This window comes from Elaeis guineensis, chromosome 2 (genome assembly GCF_000442705.2).
Source record: "Elaeis guineensis isolate ETL-2024a chromosome 2, EG11, whole genome shotgun sequence".
NCBI classification, from domain to species: domain Eukaryota; kingdom Viridiplantae; phylum Streptophyta; class Magnoliopsida; order Arecales; family Arecaceae; genus Elaeis; species Elaeis guineensis.
The window spans coordinates 7,879,022-7,891,961 of record NC_025994.2 but is presented as its reverse complement, the minus strand read 5'-3'; positions in this window follow the sequence as shown (position 1 = coordinate 7,891,961).

The window sequence follows — 12,940 nt, the reverse complement described above, 5'->3', positions numbered from 1 at the left end:
ATAATCACATGATTTTTAACCTTTTCTTTCTGGTTCTGGACTATCCAAATCTATACCTCAGTCACCATCCGGATCGAATCCACTTAAAAAATCTTTCAATACTGTCCCAGGATGAGCTCCTGGCCGGCTGTCCCACGTATCAAAGCCCGTGAGAGGCTGTCCCAGGCATAAGCTTCTGGCGGGCTATCCCAGACATGAGCTCCTGGCCGGCTGATCCACCTGTAAGCCAGTGGGGGCTGTCCCGGGCATAAGCTCCTGGCGGACTGTTCCACATGACAAGACTAGTCCATACCATATATCTCTTTCTTTTCATTTAATCATTATGTGTTGATTTCATCAAATCAATTCTGACTTGCATTATGATCAATTCAGATATGTCATATCCATATAATCATGCCATCAATCTCTGATACATATATATTGACATAACATACTCATGCTCAAAATCAAATAACAGTATCTCAGGTATAATAAATTCATCGATCTCAAATCCGACGATGCAAAACCAACGATGCAAGACCAATAGTAAAATAGCATATATATATAATAGTGATCATGTACAGGGATTCTTATCTTTAACGGTGACTGATCCAAGCACAGAAATCAATATTTTTCTTTGATTTATGAATTTATTTAATAAAATATTTCACTCGATATCATATGCAGACAATCATCTCTTCATAACCCTGATCAATATAAGAATTATATAGAGAAATTACCGATAATCGATCCTGATAACACAAATCAAGGACCTCTCTTAGGATTAATCAAAATTAGGATTTATCTAAGTATCTGGATCTTCCACTGATCCAAAAGACTTCTAGAGAAAGAAAATCCATGAAGAGAGAAAAAATTTTAGAGAGAGAAAGTAGAGAGAGAAAGTGGAGAGAGAAACTTTCATATCCTTTAGATGAGGCAGTCATGGTCGAGATCATTAGAGGTCCTATCAGGGTGACTTAATATGAATCAAATGTTACAAATTTTGAATAGGATCGGACTGGGATCAGATCTACTGCATGAATTTCGGAGCAATCTCAAATCATCATATTTTTATTTCAAATTTATCATAGGATCTGTGATGCAATCAGAGAGAGAGAGTAGAAAGATTCTAGAGAGATAAAATCCACAAAAAGAGAGAAAAAGGTATAGAGAGAGAATCTAGAGAGAGAATTTAGAGAGAGAAACTGGAGAGAGAAGGTAGAGAAAGGAGAGAGAAAATTTTTCTCTCTTCTTCTTCTTCTTATTTTATTTTATTTTTATTTTTCTCTTTCTCTTTTATTTTTCTTTTATTTTTCTTTTTCTTTTTTCTTTTTCTTTTCTTTTTCTTTTTTTTTCCTTTTTCTTTTCTTTTCTTTTCTTCTTCTTCCTTCTTCTCTTCTTTTCTTCCCACGGCCTCCCTTGGCTGAAACAGGGGAAGACCGTGAGGTCCCCCCCTCGGTGGCTCGGGCTCCGACGGCTTGGCCGGAGATCCGGCAACGACGGCCGACCATGTGAAGCCGGTCGGCGATGGGGTTCGTTCTGCGGGATTTTTTTTTTCTTCGAAAAATAGGGGATTTTCTTTGGAATTTATTTTCAGCAAAATCGATGGCCAGCGGTGAGGTCTGGGGTTGTGAGAAGATGAGCAAGAGAGAGAGAAGGAAGAATTGGGATCTTACCTTGGTTCCGGTGGCCAAAAACAGCTCCGGCGGCCCTTCTCTTCTCTTCTATTTATTATTGAAATTCTAGGGATATTTGAAATTTTTGTTCATCTTACGCCTTGCATGATCTCTAAGGAGATGCTCTAGGATTTATATGGCCGTATCATGTGACCTAAGTGTTGGATTTGGGACATGATAGAATGGTATTAGAGCGTAAAATTTAAGACCCTAGGGCTTAAGTTGTAGGAGTATATATGGGTAAACCTTTAAGTTGAGGTAAATTTATATGAGGTATGTTCATGAATAATTTGTGGATGCTAATAATGACCTATATAGGTTGATATGGCACAAGGAAGTGGACATGGGCATGCTATGAGGCTTACCTGATTCACTGATGATTCAAGTTAATTTTTGAGAATCCTCTGGATAGTTGGAAGATGCCTCACCCTTATCGATTAGTGGTACACATCAGCAAGAGCATCCTAATGAGCCATTAAAAATATTCTAGGGATGAGGACTCCAGGTGAATCCAAAATCCAACTCAAGAAATATATTATTATCTCTTAGTTAATACAAATATTAATGCAACAACAAGCTACTACTAGAGTAGATATGATGAGAATGTTGGAGGTGCGACAGCAACAACAATATTAGTTCATACAATAGCTGATGTAGGAGCGGCGGCCTCAGTAGCAGTAGGGAGTCAAAAACTAGTAGGACCATCAAATTAATTTGAAAGACTTTAAGAAGTATGCGCCACCAGCATTCAAAAAAACCTCTAGCTCTATGGAGGCAAAAAGCTGGTTGAAAGCAATAGAAAAAATATTCCAGGCTCTAAGATATCTTGTTGAGGAGGTCACTTTTGCCACCTTTTTATCATAAGATGATGCTGTGGATTGGTGTGGGAGATGGAGATTGAAAAGTTAGGACCATATTATACACCCTATACTTGGGAAGGTTTTAGAAAGATCTTTTGCAAGAAGTATTTTTCTTAAGGTATCTGATCTCAGAAATTTTGAAAGTTCGATCAATTGGAGCAAGATAATATGATCATTCCTAATATGCAACAAAGTTCGATAAAATATCTAGATATGCTTCCACACTGATAGTCGAGGAGAGAGTTTGGGCTAGGAAGTTTGAAAATGGACAAAGGATTGGATCCAACAGCTGGTAACTATATTTGAGTTGCTTGCTTATAAAAAAATTGTTAATAGAGAAGGGACTTAATGATGCTTAAGCTGTAAGAAAGAAAAATTTAAAAAAAGATCCGATCGAATGATTCAAAGAACCAGAGTACTAAACCCTCCAAGCTGAAGACTTAGGGACCAAACCAAGCTGCTATTGGAGGTAAAACACAGTCTTAGGATGCTATTAAGTGTTATAGATGTGGTGGATCTCATCTTAAGCAGGATTGTACCTGGCCTAAAGGGATTTGTTATATATGTGGTCAAGAAAGCCACAAGGCAGTTGCTTGTCTTAGTGGAAGAGAGTAGCAGAAGTATCAAGCACCTCAGTTTTTTCAAAAAGTCCTATGAATCAAGCACCTCAAGATGGACAGCAACAAGAAGGAGGACAACAAAAGCCTAATTCCAAGGATAGATTTACATACTTACATAATAAGATGCTAATGCTTCTAACTCGATAGTAACAAGTAATAAATCAATTCCTTAAACCCCTTTCTTATTGCACATGTCGCAAACATTTTTGTATATGATATATATGTTTAGCATATAGACTTGCAGCTAAGATTGTGAATATATGGCATATGATTATATGACAGTTATGATTAGTATATCTTCCAATATTGTTGATGTTTTATTTGATCATGGTGCTATCCGCTCCTTTAAATTAGCCAGTTTTGTTAGAAAGAACAACGGGATGTCGCTCGTGTCATTGGAAACTAATCTTTATACCTCTACACCAAGTAGAGATGTCATCTTAATTAACTCAGTTTGCTAGAATGTATGTTGGTTATTGAAGATAAAGAGATGAAAGTATATTTATTGGTCCTAGAGATAAATGATTTTGATTTGATCCTTGGGATAGACTGGTTGGCAACATATCATGCATCTATTGACTACTTTGAAAAAATAGTGAAGTTGCAGATCCCTAGCTAAGAGAGATAAGTTTTGTGGATAGCAAGTTATCCTCTTACCAGAAGATGATCTCTGCTTATATGCCAAGCAACTCCTTAAGAAAGGTTGTCAAGGATTCCTAGCCACTATGCTAGACACTCAACAAAAGGAGCTCAAGTTGGAGAACATTCCTATTATGAACGAAGTATCTTATGTTTTCCTAAACGATCTTCTAAGGTTACTTCCTGAGAGAGAGATCAAGTTCTCCATTGTTTTGATACCTGGCACTTGTCCTATCTTTAAAACTCCTTACAAGATGGCTCTGACTAAATTTAATGAGCTCAAGGAGCAACTGCAAGAGTTGTTGGACAAATGATTTATCAAACCTAGTATATTTTCTTGGGGCACTCCAATGTTATTTGTAAAAAAGAAAGATGGTAATATTCGGCTTTGTATAGACTATCAGGAGTTAAACAAGATAATAGTATGAAAGAAATATCTCTTGCTAACGACTGATGATTTGTTTAATTAATTGCAAGTGGCACAGGTCTTCTCAAAAATTGATCTTCACTCCAACTACCACCAATCGAAGATAAAGATTGAGGATGTGTCGAAAACTATCTTCAAAATTATATATGAACATTATGAATTCCTAGTCATGTCCTTTAGTTTGATAAATGTGCCTGCAACCTTTCTAGATCTCATAAACCTGGTGTTCAAATCCTACTTGGACTATTTTGTGATAGTTTTCATCGACGACATCTTAATCTATTCAAAGAGTCTATAAGAGCATGAAGAACATTTGAGGATGGTATCACAAACTCTCAGAAAAAAGAAACTGTATGCTAAGTTACAAAAGTATGAGCTTTGGGTGGATAGTATCATTAATTCTTCTTGAACACATCATCTCCAATGATGGTGTCTCTGTTGACTCAAAGAAAATGGAGACAATAGTTGAGTGGAGCCCACTTTCTAATGTGTCCGAGGTATGCAACTTCTTGGGGGTTGTTAGATATTACCAAAAAATTGTTGAGGGATGCTCTCATATTGTTATGCCCCTATCTAGCTTGATCCAGAAGTGAGTAAAATTTGAACAAACAGAAGATTGTTTTCAAGAGTTGAAAAGATAGTTAGTGACAACTTCGGTGTTAACTATTCCATTTGAAACATGAGATTTCATCATCTACAATAATGCATCCCATAAAGAACTTGGTTGTATTCTAATGCAGAATAGAAAAATAATAGCTTATATCTCTAGATAATTAAAATAATATAAGCTAAACCACCCTACAACATAATTTTTGCTCTACAAAATTTGGAGATATTATTTGTATGATGAGTATTGTGTGGTTTAGTAAATCTTTACTTGAAAGGAGTTAAACTTGAAGCAGAAAAGATGCTTAAAGTTACTAAAGCATTATGACCTGACTATTAGTTATTACCCAGAGAAAGCAAATGTTATAGCTAATGCTTTGAGTAAAACATGTTCAGATGAGTTGGCAACTTTAATTGCTACACAAAAGCACATTTTGTTAGATCTTAAAAGATCTAAGATTGAAATATGATTGTATGATCTTCAAGTTCAACTTGCTAATCTTATGGCGTAGCGTACCTATTTTGAAGGAATTAAGTCATTTTAGAGGAGGATTCAAAATTACAAAAGATCAGAGAAACAATAGAGTCTGGTGCCTAATTTGAATTTTATATACATATGGATGGTTCTTTAAGTTTTGGTAGTAAGTTGTATATTTCTAATGTTTCAAAACTAAAGAAAGAGATTTTAGATTAGGCTCTAATTCAGCTGATATGATGCACCCAGGAGGCACTAAGATGTATTGAGATTTGAGGAAAATTTTTTGGTGGTCTTGTATGAAAAATGATATTGCACATTATGTAGCTTAGTGTCCAATATGTCAATAGGTAAAAGCTAGGCATCAAAGATCCATTGGACCATTTTAGCCTCTTTTATTACTTAGTAGAAATGGGAGCATATGACCATGGACTTTAGGACTGGTTTGCCTAAAACTCCTAAAGGTTATAATGTTGTGTGAGTGATTGCTGATCGAATGATAAAATCAGTCCACTTCTTATCATTTTGAGTTGGCTTCTCCTTGAAAAAATTGATAGGCTTGTGTATCGAGCAAATAGTGATGTTGCATGGGGTTCTAATTATTATTGTGTCAGATTGGGGTAGTAGATTTCTTTCATAGTTTTAGAAAAACTTTCATAAAGCTCTTGGTGCCAAGTTGAACTTTAGTATAGTTTTTCACTCCCAAATAGATGGGCAGTTAGAACGAACCATTCAGATTTTAGAAGACATGCTGAGGACTTATGTCATGGATCTAGATGGTGTGAGGGTATAGTCACTTATTATTGGTTGAGTTTGCTTATAAAAATAGTTATCAAACTAGTATTCAAATAGCTTTTTCAAGTTGTTGTATGGTAGGAAATGTCGATCTCCTATTTGTTGGGATATAATATCGATGAGAGAAAATTATTAGGCCCATAAATAGTGCAACAAATAGTGGACAAGGTGAATGTGATCGAGGAGTAACTTCACACAGCTCAAAACAGACAAAAGAGTTATACTAATAATAAAAGAAGAGAGCTAGAATTTCAAGTTAGTGACTTATTTTATTAAGAGTTTCTCTCACTAAAGGTGTGATGAGATTTGGAGTTCATGGTAAATTGAGTCTTAGATATATTGATTCATTCAAAACCTTAAAAAGATCGGAGAGGTAGCATATTGATTAGCATTACCATCGATTCTATTGATTAGCATTACCATCGGTTCATATGCCAATATTGAGGAAATACATTCTAGACCCAAATCATGTGGTGTCGTATGAGCAGTTGCATCTTCATGAAGATTTGACCTATAAGGAGTATCTGACATAGATTGTTGATGGAAAGGATCAGGTACTGTAACATCGAACCATTTCTTATATGAAGATATGATGGAGCAATCACAATAAAAGAGAAGCAACTTAAAAACTCAAAATAGAGATGGAAGCTAAGTATTCATAACTTTTCAAAATTTTAGGTATGTTAATTTCAAGGTCAAAATTATTTTAAGGGATGACAATGTATTAGCCCAATTATGAGCCCATAAGCTGGCCTGAAGAGGCTTGGACCCATAGGTTACGCATGTTGGGCATATGATTGGAGGAGAAGAAGAAGACTCTAATCGACAGTCTTCTTCTCTCCCAATTCCAATGGAGATGGTAATTCTTAAGCTTGCCAAATTCGGATTAAAACCCCTAGATCCCATTTATAAATAATTGATCTCCTCTTTATTTGGACTCCACCATGATTTCTTGAGGAATTGCCACCGATTTCCAAGCTTTTCTTCACGTTTTTCTTTGGATTGACATCTAAAAAGATCATTGAAATCACCCTTTTTGGTCTCCTTGAACTTAGGTAAGGGACCTAAGTAGTGCTTATTTCTCTATTTTCCAGGCTTATGGCCATTGCCACAGTCTTGTTTGGAGCTGGCAAGCCAGCGGATAGATCGTGAATAAGGTCTTCCAATTTGTTCTTAGCTTTATCGACCATCATCGGCTATGGCTGCCATTGAGATCATTGCCTTGCTGTCGTCGAGCACCACTATGGGTCGCCAACCTTGGGCCTTTCTACTATCATGTTTGAAGGAAAGAAAAGAAAAAGGGGAAGGTCCCTTCTTTTGAAGAAGAAGAATAAGAGAGAATTATCTCTTCTTTCTCCTCTCTTCTCTCTCCACCTTTCTCTTTTTTTTCTCTCTCTAATTAGATCAAGGGATATCTGGAAGAGAGATTCAGGGGACTTGATAGTAGACCCCTATTGAACTCTAGTAGAGGATTCAAGATAGAGAATTTCTACTTTATGAATTTTATTTGTAAAATTATATTTTGTTTTATAAAGAACAATTCTTTGGATAGGAGAGTATTGAGAAGGATTCTTGACATCCAAATCATAAACCAGAGGTGCAACCAAGCATAGCCGAGTTGAGTAGCTGAAAGCTCAAGCTCAACTCCATTTAAAATACTTGAGCTTGAAAGTTGGCTCGAGATTGATCAAGTCTTAATGTACCAAACTCGAGCTTAACTCAATAAAAAATAGACAAAACTCGAGATTAACTCGACTCAACTTAAATATCAATCGAGCCATATTCAAGCTTGAGTTTAAGCTCAAAATTGAGCCTTAGCACCTACCAATAATATATATATATATATTATCAATAAAAATAATATTATTAAAAATATATAAATTTAAATAGGCTCACGGGCTTTTGAATCGAGTATCCTGTTACTCGAGCTCGACTTGAAATCAAGCTCAATTAGCTCATGAGCAGCTCAACTTATTTACACTCTTATTGTAATGAGTTTAGTTTGTCATCAATAAAGATAAGAATCTCCATACTTGATCATCATTATACATATTATTTATGATTTTATACTATTGAATTTGTACCATTAGTTTTGTGGCATTGGATTTGTATTGATAGATTTGATTTTGCATGAGACAATATTATTTTTATCTAATTTTTCAGTATGAGTATATTATTTGTTTACTATATATGTGTATCAGTGATTGAAGATATAGATATATAGCTATACTATGCTTATCTTGAACATACTATTAAATTGAAATTGATTTGATAGGAACAAAATATAATAATCAGATGGATAAGAAAGGTTTGGACTAGCCTCATCTTGGGATAGTCTCCATGGGCTTATATGCAGGGCAGCCTCCATGAGCTTATGCATAGGATATTCTTTATGGGCTCATGTATAGGATAACTTCCACAAGCTTATGCATGGAATGGTCTCTATGGGCTTATACGTGAGACAGCCTCCATGAGCTTATGCATGAGGTAGCCTCAATGGTTTTATATATGAGATAGTCTCTATGAGCTTATACGTAGGATAATCTCCACAAGGTTGTGCATGGGATAGTCTTCATAGATTTACGCATGAAAATTTTATCAGTCATGGACTGGGGCATGATCTTGATAAGTCTAAAGTCACAAAAAAAAAAAAAGATCATTAAAACTGGCAATATGATAAGAGAAATGGATGATGGGATGCATGAAACCAATATTAAATAAATGGTTTCACCTAGTAGCATGTCATGATACATCTCTTTTGATAAGAAGGATATTTGATATATGGTTATATGGATATTTAAATTATATTTGGATATTTAATGTGGACTTTTATGTGTTATATTTTTTTTAGATATTATTTATTGCTATTTTTAAATTATTATTATATTGATTTATATATACAGTGATTTTTATTGGGTTGTAAAGCTTATATCTATGTATTACATTTTTTTCGAAAACAAAAGATGCTTAGTTCGGATGGTTGGGCATGAAGTTCGAGTACCAGAGTTATTAGTTAATTAGTTCATTCAATTCTTAATGTCGACAAATATTTGAATATTTTTAATTGAATAAGTTGATTATTTGGCTGTGATGAATCTATTTAATTGATATATTTGATTATTTATTATTGAATTTTTAGGGATATTTGAAAATTCTATTCATTTTAGATTCTGCATGATCTCTAGGACGATGCTTTAGGGTTTACTTGTCCATATTATATGGTCGATCCGGATATTGGGTTCGAAACGCGATAATATCTAAATTTGATTTTTGGTACAAATTTTTTTGTTTTACAATTTTTTTTTTGTTTTTATAGAATTGTTCTGTTTTTTTGTTTTACAATTTTCTTTTGTTTATATAGAATTGTTCTGTTTCAAATCAAACTCTTGTTTCTGGAGGTTAGGAAAAGTTCAGGATCATCTTAGGAAAAAGAGAAGGAAGAGAGAGAGAGAGAGAGAGAGAGAGAGGAGAAGAAGAAGAAGAAGAGTACAAAACAGAGCCATTTCCTCCTAATCAAAGATCAAGGAGGATCCTTTATACCCAAAAAAAAGATCAAGGAGGACCTTATGCATGCCTTGTGAGCGTGTAACTAGCATCATCGCCCTTATTAAGAAGACAAGCTACGCAAGGTTATGAATTGCTAAGACTTTGGCCAACTATTTGTAGTTATACTGTTGTTTCATAGTGATGTTTTAGCTGCTGGCCCAAGCAACAAGTTCTGTCAGCAAGCAAGAAATTAAGAATAAGAATTTGTTCTCTAGTACTGTTGATGCATTCGTATAATTAGCAACTAACCAATTTAAAAATATCATGGCCCCTTCAGAGTCTCCATTTGTTGCAGTTTGGTTTAGTTTCTTTTCTTTCTTGGAAAGAAGGTGGTAGTGGACCCGTTCATCAAGGTAAAATATAATGTTAGTGGAGGGATTGGTTGAGTCCTTCCACCTTCCCATCATCCAACAGAGGACAAATAACCACCCCCCATAGAGTTGGCAGTCTTAACAAATGGGAGCAGTCAAAGGGGCAAATTAAACAAAACTTGCTTGATGATTGGCACCTAAAAATCTAAAAAGTTAAGATAAAATAAATAAATGAGTAAATAAAAGCAGTATCTGTAGCCAGTCCTAATGCATTGAGGCTTGATAGACTTTGCCCTTTGGGCGTTTACATTATTGTGCCTCATAGAGTAAAATTTTCTAATCTCTTAGTAATTTGGAGAGTGCAAATTGGTTCCATTGTTAGCAACTAACAATCTTTAACACACATAAATTAATATGTTAAATATACAAAGGTGGGATTAGTTTTGGATTGTTTATTATTATTATTATTATTATTATTATTATTATTATTATTATTATTATTATTATTATTATTATTCTATTAGAGTAATTTTCTTGAGCTCAACCATCTTACTGACAATTCTTTGCATTGCTTGCCATGTGGTACAAGTCAGTACAGCTCACAAGGAGTATAATGCTTGAATGCCAGGTGGCATGCCAACAGTAGAGAAATTATTTTGTTAGGCATGTCTTTGTTTTTCTCTCTTTTGTTTTAAAGAGAATTAGGGTGGGTAGAAGTCTCGTGAAAATTAGGTGAAAGGTAGGATTCAAATCCAGATCACTTGTCCAAATTCTTAGTAACTACTTTGCACCATTATAATGGAGGCATGTTATTGGCAAAATCTTTTAGGGGATATTTGGTTTCGCAAACGAAATCAAAATCAGAATGGAAATTGGAATCGGAATGGGGTAATCTCCTTAAATATTGGGTTCATGACTGGAATCGGGATCGGAATCGGAATCAGAATTTGAAAATTTGAATTCTTAGGAGAGAATAGAAATTGAGTTTTAAGTAGCTTGAGCCATTTCCATTCTATCCCAGAATCGAAATTAGAATGAGACTTCTCTCAACCAAACGGTTAGAATAGAAATCATCTATTCTCATTTCGATTCCAAACCCTAACTTCCTCTAACCAAATACCCTCTTAGCTCTTTTGCATGTCTATTTGCTCTTTACAGCAGTCTCTAAGATTCACAACTATAGTAATTATATTGATAATTTAATAATTTCAAAGCACCAAATGAATCCTAAAGTCCATGACTAGCTGGTTCTTATGGTGCCACTGATTTGGATTGCAGAAGTTTTGGGAATAGAGTTGGGCTTTCTATATTTTTTTTCCTCTTAAAATAGCAATTCCAACCATATCGGCTAATAAAACACTGACAGGATACGAATAATCTAAGCCGACTGCTAAACTTCTCAAGCTCAACTTATTATATAACTAGTTTTGAGCCCGTACATTATGTCTAGATTCTGAATCATATCATTGATTATTTTTTAAAATTAATTATTTTTTAAACTAATAAATCAATATGATAAAATAATGTCCATCTAAATTTTTGATATCAATCCATATTTTCGATTACATAGATGAGTGAATTTTAATTACAAAAATACAATAATATCATACTTTGATCACATCATTTAATTCGCATACATGGCTTTCAATTCAATCATGTAATACTATAATACTTTTTTTTTCATTTAATTTAATAATATTTTATAGATTTTTTTTGATCTATATGGTATTCATACATGATAAGTTGATGCTTATGTGGACAGCTTAATTTACTAATATACTTTCTCTCAATTTTTGCTTTCTCATATATATATATATATATATATATATATATATATATATATGATTGAGAAGGAAAAAACCTATAGCCGGCAAAAAACCATAGCCCTTGGAGTGCCTCTTTTCCTATCTTTTTAGGTGTTAGAGAGGCTTGGATGCTTCACCTGCCCTCTTTGGTTATAAGGGCTTCAAGAGAGATAAGGATGGGGACTTAGTGCCCCCATCCTTTTGCTGTCTCCATCGCATGGAATCTCAGTTGGACTCCAACGTTAGGAACCAAAAGGGGCACCAACACTTAGGGCCGCCCTTTTTGAATATGGGTGCATGCCTAGCATCCTATTAGCATTGCGCACTAGAAGGCAGTGTGCTGCTCTGAGGCCGCCTCCTCTTTCTCTAATCATGCCATACCTAGAGTGACAAATTAGCAGAGATGACAACCACCTACCCCTGTTGGCGGCCTGCACTTTAATCCGATCCAAATGGCTTAGGGTTGATCCAGGTTCAGTCTTATTTGGCCTAACCTAGTCTAATTTTTGTATTCGAACTATTTTTTTGGCATGATCTTTCTCTAACTCAATCTGAATCTTATTTGATTCAATCTGTAAGAGAACAATCAACTAAAATCTCATTCTGGTTGACCTAGAGACGAGTGGCTTATGCTAAATATGTTACTGGTATAGGTCAGCTTAAATTGCTCTCACTGAAAACTTGTCCTTTTATATCCATATAGCCACATATTAGCTATAAGGTCTAGCATAGGGATATAGTGCCCATATTGCATTACTGAACATCTTGATGGGTAGGATGGGATTAATTGATTTCTCTATTCCTACAAAAGCTATATTATACAATTGAATCCTCCATTATTTTAATATTTCTATATGACCATTGAGTATTGCACCGTCAAACATTTAGTCATTTGATTTGTGGTTTATTAGAACAACACATTGTGTCAAACATCCTCTTATATAAGTATTCACATAAATATATTTTTTTTTGAAATTATTAACTATAACTATTTATAAAATAATTATTTCCAAAATTTTGGTTGTAAGAGTATAGCAAGATGTCCTATTCTTTAGGTCAAGGGACCATGTGTGAACTCATACACTTGATTTATACCTCTATCCTGATAGTACTTTGTGAGATGAATTTTTAGTGTTGACTATTCAGTGTGATGCGACATCCAAATGTTAGAGTGAGGTCTAATATCGGTGACAGAGGAACC